At 53.1% G+C, this 7,500-nt stretch overlaps 2 non-coding genes across 2 annotated transcripts; both read right to left on the bottom strand.

Annotated features, from left to right (window-relative positions):
• Nucleotides 1–139: 139 nt before the first annotated feature.
• LOC124592849 lies at nucleotides 140–294 on the bottom strand. The gene has a single exon (XR_006977614.1). It is a non-coding gene; the product is annotated as a 5.8S ribosomal RNA (ribosomal RNA).
• Nucleotides 295–645: 351 nt separating this feature from the next.
• LOC124592843 lies at nucleotides 646–2,555 on the bottom strand. Its single transcript, XR_006977610.1, has one exon. It is a non-coding gene; the product is annotated as a small subunit ribosomal RNA (ribosomal RNA).
• Nucleotides 2,556–7,500: the final 4,945 nt, after the last annotated feature.

The raw sequence follows: 7,500 nt of genomic DNA on the forward strand, positions 1-7,500 counted from the left end.
GAGTAAGTACCGGTATGCGAACCGCCAGGCGACGGGCGCGCATCGCACGTTTCAGGAGGCGCGGCCGGCCCCACAGGCGGCCGCGACGCTCCCAGGTCTGCGAAGCGGGGCAAACGCCGCGCGCTTCAGTATACGTAGCCGACCCTCAGCCAGACGTGGCCCGGGAACGGAATCCATGGACCGCAATGTGCGTTCGAAACGTCGATGTTCATGTGTCCTGCAGTTCACATGTCGACGCGCAATTTGCTGCGTTCTTCATCGACCCACGAGCCGAGTGATCCACCGTCCTGGGTGATCTTTTCTTAGTTTCCACTGTCTCTTTCAAGACAGTTGCATAGGCGGGACGTAGGCGTGTGGCGGCCCCTGTTCAAGCGTTCTGTGTCCAACGGCCTCACGGCCGATGGGCGTCGTACGGCTCCACACCGGAGCGGACAGGCAGTCGGGCGAAAGTCATTCAAAACCGGCGCCAGGCGCCAGGTGCCGCAGGCCAGCCGCTCCAGCGCTTCAGCGCTCGTACCACACAACATTGGCGTTAGTTTTGAGAAGCACGCGTGGTTCCGCACGCGGCGCACGGCTACTGCGAGCCGTACAGGTAGCGTGTTGCGCGACACGACACGCACATCGAACGACATGCAGTCTAGTCGGTAATGATCCTTCCGCAGGTTCACCTACGGAAACCTTGTTACGACTTTTACTTCCTCTAAATGATCAAGTTTGGTCATCTTTCCGGTAGCATCGGCAACGACAGAGTCAATGCCGCGTACCAGTCCGAAGACCTCACTAAATCATTCAATCGGTAGTAGCGACGGGCGGTGTGTACAAAGGGCAGGGACGTAATCAACGCGAGCTTATGACTCGCGCTTACTGGGAATTCCTCGTTCATGGGGAACAATTGCAAGCCCCAATCCCTAGCACGAAGGAGGTTCAGCGGGTTACCCCGACCTTTCGGCCTAGGAAGACACGCTGATTCCTTCAGTGTAGCGCGCGTGCGGCCCAGAACATCTAAGGGCATCACAGACCTGTTATTGCTCAATCTCGTGCGGCTAGAAGCCGCCTGTCCCTCTAAGAAGAAAAGTAATCGCTGACAGCACGAAGGATGTCACGCGACTAGTTAGCAGGCTAGAGTCTCGTTCGTTATCGGAATTAACCAGACAAATCGCTCCACCAACTAAGAACGGCCATGCACCACCACCCACCGAATCAAGAAAGAGCTATCAATCTGTCAATCCTTCCGGTGTCCGGGCCTGGTGAGGTTTCCCGTGTTGAGTCAAATTAAGCCGCAGGCTCCACTCCTGGTGGTGCCCTTCCGTCAATTCCTTTAAGTTTCAGCTTTGCAACCATACTTCCCCCGGAACCCAAAAGCTTTGGTTTCCCGGAGGCTGCCCGCCGAGTCATCGGAGGAACTGCGGCGGATCGCTGGCTGGCATCGTTTATGGTTAGAACTAGGGCGGTATCTGATCGCCTTCGAACCTCTAACTTTCGTTCTTGATTAATGAAAACATACTTGGCAAATGCTTTCGCTTCTGTTCGTCTTGCGACGATCCAAGAATTTCACCTCTAACGTCGCAATACGAATGCCCCCGCCTGTCCCTATTAATCATTACCTCGGGTTCCGAAAACCAACAAAATAGAACCGAGGTCCTATTCCATTATTCCATGCACACAGTATTCAGGCGGGCTTGCCTGCTTTAAGCACTCTAATTTGTTCAAAGTAAACGTGCCGGCCCACCGAGACACTCACTCAAGAGCACCCTGGTAGGATTGCAACGGGGTCCGCCTCGGGACGCACGAGCACGCACGAGGCGCGTCGCACGCCTTCGGCTCGCCCCACCGGCAGGACGTCCCACGATACATGCCAGTTAAACACCGACGGGCGGTGAACCAACAGCGTGGGACACAAATCCAACTACGAGCTTTTTAACCGCAACAACTTTAATATACGCTATTGGAGCTGGAATTACCGCGGCTGCTGGCACCAGACTTGCCCTCCAATAGATACTCGTTAAAGGATTTAAAGTGTACTCATTCCGATTACGGGGCCTCGGATGAGTCCCGTATCGTTATTTTTCGTCACTACCTCCCCGTGCCGGGAGTGGGTAATTTGCGCGCCTGCTGCCTTCCTTGGATGTGGTAGCCGTTTCTCAGGCTCCCTCTCCGGAATCGAACCCTGATTCCCCGTTACCCGTTACAACCATGGTAGGCGCAGAACCTACCATCGACAGTTGATAAGGCAGACATTTGAAAGATGCGTCGCCGGTACGAGGACCGTGCGATCAGCCCAAAGTCATTCAGAGTCACCAAGGCAAACGGACCGGACGAGCCGACCGATTGGTTTTGATCTAATAAAAGCGTCCCTTCCATCTCTGGTCGGGACTCTGTTTGCATGTATTAGCTCTAGAATTACCACAGTTATCCAAGTAACGTGGGTACGATCTAAGGAACCATAACTGATTTAATGAGCCATTCGCGGTTTCACCTTAATGCGGCTTGTACTGAGACATGCATGGCTTAATCTTTGAGACAAGCATATGACTACTGGCAGGATCAACCAGGGAGCTGCGTCAACTAGAGCTGAGCAGCCGGCCGCCCGGGAGTGTGTCCCGGGGGCCCGCGCGAACACGCAAGCGTCCGCTCAATTATTCTGCAAACAGGAGGAGGCTGAGCTCCCCTGCACAATACACCTCGAAACCCTCTCAGGTCCCGGCGGCGCGCAGCGCCGTCCTAAGTACTTGGTCGGGTTCGAGAGAGGCGCAATCGCCCGGAGTTTGGCGAGTAGACGCTTTAGGTGCGACCACCCGTGCTCCCAACTGAGCTTGCCGCTGCCGACAGAGGCCCGGGAGCGTGCTGTCGTGGCATTGCCGGCGGGAGACAACACGCGCCACCTACGGTGACCGGCAGCTCCAACGCCAGCGCCACAGAAGGACAAAAGCCCCACTTGGGTGCCGAAGCGAACTCTCCCAGCACAGCGCACGCGCCAACACGTCCGCACAGCTGCGATACAAACCACCTGCGAGAACCGCAGAGGCGACCGAGCAGCAGACGGCGTCGCGGCGCCGAGCGCCGGGCGGCGGCGCATCCTCAGCGCACACAGTCCTCAATCGGACCAGCACACTGCAGATGTCCACCGCGCTTCGCACCGGGCCCGCGAGGACCTACTTTGGCCGCACGGCGCCGCGTGCAGGGTGCGCCGGCGCGCAGCTGCGCCGCCTGCCGCCTCCGTCGGCCGGCGCGCCTGCCACTGGCCGCCCCCACCAGCCGGCTGTAGCGCGTGCGCCCACGCACCGCGCGGCCAGCACGCCGGGAGGCCCCCCCTCACCGGCCGGGGACGGTCCCACCCAGCCACCGCCGCGTATCGCTTCACACCCAGATGCCATTCACGTTCGTGGGCATGGTGGGTATCGCTGGAACAACCGGTTGGTAGCTCAACCGATCGTCGCCATCACTGATTCACCTCTAGCGAGAACAACCGCACCACAACGGTTTACCAGTTGTTCATTTGCATAACGTCACCAGCAAACGTAGGCGTCCATCGCCATTTGCAAATTCAACGATTGTTGCATGCCTGTGTCAGGTGTCACGACACACTATGTCTGCCCACATACACGCAACAACATGTGCACGCTTCGCGAACACGTGGAAGGTGGCCCCCGTACGTATGCGATGTCCATTGCGCGAACGACTGTCAACCGGCCTCTGTCGCATGTCGCAGATGTGGAACGCAGTGCACCATGCTATCACGGTGTGTGAGAAGAGACGACTACGTCTGACAACACGCGCCACTACATCAACAGACGGCTCATGCTGATCGCCATCCAGGGCATACCACACTGCAATCCAGCTCTTATAGGGAGACGACACGTAGCTGAGTGCACAACATTTGGACCGCATGGTTCGCCGTTGTTGGCGCAGTCGTTGTACGGTCACATGTACCACGATGTATCATTCAGTACATGAGGACCAATGTGCAGTACAGTGTGTGATTTGGACGTACAACATCAGCGGACAGTTGACACAGGCCGTACCACAGCGTAGGCTAAGTGCTTCGCACATGCGAATGCCAATGAACAACTGCAAATGCCAATGAACAACTGCAAAGGGCATTGAGCATGTACGTCCTGCTGCCATCCACATTACAGTGTATAGCTGCAAGGTGTTTAACATGAAGCGATACACTGGGGACCGGGCAGTGCGAGTAGCAAACTATATTGCGGGGGTTGCAGTTAGGCAACACTACACTAATTTAACGCGTCGTATGACAATTACAGAGCAGGTTAAGGCCCAACGTGTGTTGGGTTAAGGCCCAACGTGTGTTGGGTTAAGGCCCAACGTGTGTTGGGTTAAGGCCCAACGTGTGTTGGGTTAAGGCCCAACGTGTGTTGGGTTAAGGCCCAACGTGTGTTGGGTTAAGGCCCAACGTGTGTTGGGTTAAGGCCCAACGTGTGTTGGGTTAAGGCCCAACGTGTGTTGGGTTAAGGCCCAACGTGTGTTGGGTTAAGGCCCAACGTGTGTTGGGTTAAGGCCCAACGTGTGTTGGGTTAAGGCCCAACGTGTGTTGGGTTACGTTAAGGGGCAATGTGGGTTACGTTAAGGGGCAATGTGGGTTACGTTAAGGGGCAATGTGGGTTACGTTACGGCGCAATATAGGTTACGTTACGGCGCAATATAGGTTACGTTAAGGCGCAATATCGGTTACGTTAAGGCGCAATACAGGTTACGTTAAGGCGCAATACAGGTTACGTTAAGGCGCAATACAGGTTACGTTAAGGCGCAATACAGGTTACGTTAAGGCGCAATACAGGTTACGTTAAGGCGCAATACAGGTTACGTTAAGGCGCAATGCAGGTTACGTTAAGGCGCAATACAGGTTACGTTAAGGCGCAATACAGGTTACGTTAAGGCGCAATACAGGTTACGTTAAGGCGCAATACAGGTTACGTTAAGGCGCAATACAGGTTACGTTAAGGCGCAATACAGGTTACGTTAAGGCGCAATACAGGTTACGTTAAGGCGCAATACAGGTTACGTTAAGGCGCAATACAGGTTACGTTAAGGCGCAATACAGGTTACGTTAAGGCGCAATACAGGTTACGTTAAGGCGCAATACAGGTTACGTTAAGGCGCAATACAGGTTACGTTAAGGCGCAATACAGGTTACGTTAAGGCGCAATACAGGTTACGTTAAGGCGCAATACAGGTTACGTTAAGGCGCAATACAGGTTACGTTAAGGCGCAATACAGGTTACGTTAAGGCGCAATACAGGTTAGGTTAAGGCGCAATACAGGTTAGGTTAAGGCGCAATACAGGTTAGGTTAAGGTACGACATAGGTTAGGTTAAGGTACGACATAGGTTAGGTTAAGGTACGGCATAGGTTAGGTTAAGGTACGACATAGGTTAGGTTAAGGTACGACATAGGTTAGGTTAAGGTACGACATAGGTTAGGTTAAGGTACGACATAGGTTAGGTTAAGGTACGACATAGGTTAGGTTAAGGTACGACATAGGTTAGGTTAAGGTACGACATAGGTTAGGTTAAGGTACGACATAGGTTAGGTTAAGGTACGACATAGGTTAGGTTAAGGTACGACATAGGTTAGGTTAAGGTACGACATAGGTTAGGTTAAGGTACGACATAGGTTAGGTTAAGGTACGACATAGGTTAGGTTAAGGTACGACATAGGTTAGGTTAAGGTACGACATAGGTTAGGTTAAGGTACGACATAGGTTAGGTTAAGGTACGACATAGGTTAGGTTAAGGTACGACATAGGTTAGGTTAAGGTACGACATAGGTTAGGTTATGGTACGACATAGGTTAGGTTAAGGTACGACATAGGTTAGGTTAAGGTACGACATAGGTTAGGTTAAGGTACGACATAGGTTAGGTTAAGGTACGACATAGGTTAGGTTAAGGTACGACATAGGTTAGGTTAAGGTACGACATAGGTTAGGTTAAGGTACGACATAGGTTAGGTTAAGGTACGACATAGGTTAGGTTAAGGTACGACATAGGTTAGGTTAAGGTACGACATAGGTTAGGTTACGGTACGACATAGGTTAGGTTACGGTACGACATAGGTTAGGTTACGGTACGACATAGGTTAGGTTACGGTACGACATAGGTTAGGTTACGGTACGACATAGGTTAGGTTACGGTACGACATAGGTTAGGTTACGGTACGACATAGGTTAGGTTACGGTACGACATAGGTTAGGTTACGGTACGACATAGGTTAGGTTACGGTACGATATAGGTTAGGTTACGGTACGATATAGGTTAGGTTAAGGTACACATTGTTGTAAGGAAAGGTTTAATGGGGGGCGGGGCGGGGCAGCCGGTTTGTTGATTGTGATTATAGTAAGTGGATGCCTGCGGCATCATCTGATTTGCCACGTCAGGATGCACCTTTGGCTCATGACAGGCGGCGCTCTCATTCCATGCTTGTGGCAGACCTGTGTCTTTCATTCCTGCCATTGTTTGTGTGCTGTGAGAGGAGGCAGTATTGTGATGTTGGGTGCACCCCTGTGTAGGACATGTGTGGGTGTTGGTGGCTTGGCTGAGCAATGGTGGTTGTCGGGTGGGTGGGATATTCTGTTTTCTGAGTGGACCTCCCAGTCTGGTTATGACAGTGTGGATTGTCTAATGTGGCGGAGAGGATGCACTGGGTGTTGTTCCATGCTGGTGCTTACATATTGTCTGTGTGCGTGTTACAGGCAGAGAGTAGTGCGTGATAAGGGTGTGTGGCTGACGTGTGGTTGTGATTGTGAGCAGAGTCTTTCAGCATGTATACGGACAGTTGTATACATTATCTGTATTCTGATGGCTCTATCTATTACTAATCAGCGCCGTGTATACGTTTAATCCGGTTCCAGTCGAAACTGTTGTATCTCTGTACATTAGTGACACGGCGAGCCCGCTATGTAGTTACTCGTCTCGGCAGCTTCCACCGGTGTATGGCAAATGATTATAAGGAATCAGTCTAGTCGTCAATACCGATGGTGTGACGTCACATGTCTGGGGTGGGGGACGCTGCGCCCTTCCGGTGGGTCATGGCCTAGAAAGACTCTTCCCACGCAGGGGGGCGTGGACTGTCATTGACTCTTCCAGGTAATATACTTGCCGTACGTTCTTGCGACTGCGAGTGCAACGCTCACCGGTACCGACATGGATGGAGCGCCTCCTAGCTGACCGCTCAGCATCGGCATTCGTACAGAGAGCAACGCGGTCGCGTCTCTAGCTCGTAACTGGTACAGCCCGCAGCTCATGTATAGGGACAGCGGGAATGTCGCATATTGGAGATAACTCTTCATGAAACGCATGTTATAGGGGTGGATTGCACATTGCGACTGCGGGAAAAGTCCGCCGTTCATCCGCTGGAGTTGCGAGTTGGGCGGTTGGAGTGGGGCGCAGGTGGAGTGATTGCCGGTCCACGATTTCGTGCGGCAGAGGCGCTGGCGTTGGGGTGCTGTGGTCGACAGAGGACGCAGGCTTTGTGGGTGGGGT

The sequence above is a fragment of the Schistocerca americana genome, unplaced genomic scaffold (assembly GCF_021461395.2).
Source record: "Schistocerca americana isolate TAMUIC-IGC-003095 unplaced genomic scaffold, iqSchAmer2.1 HiC_scaffold_956, whole genome shotgun sequence".
Classification (NCBI taxonomy): Eukaryota; Metazoa; Arthropoda; class Insecta; order Orthoptera; family Acrididae; genus Schistocerca; species Schistocerca americana.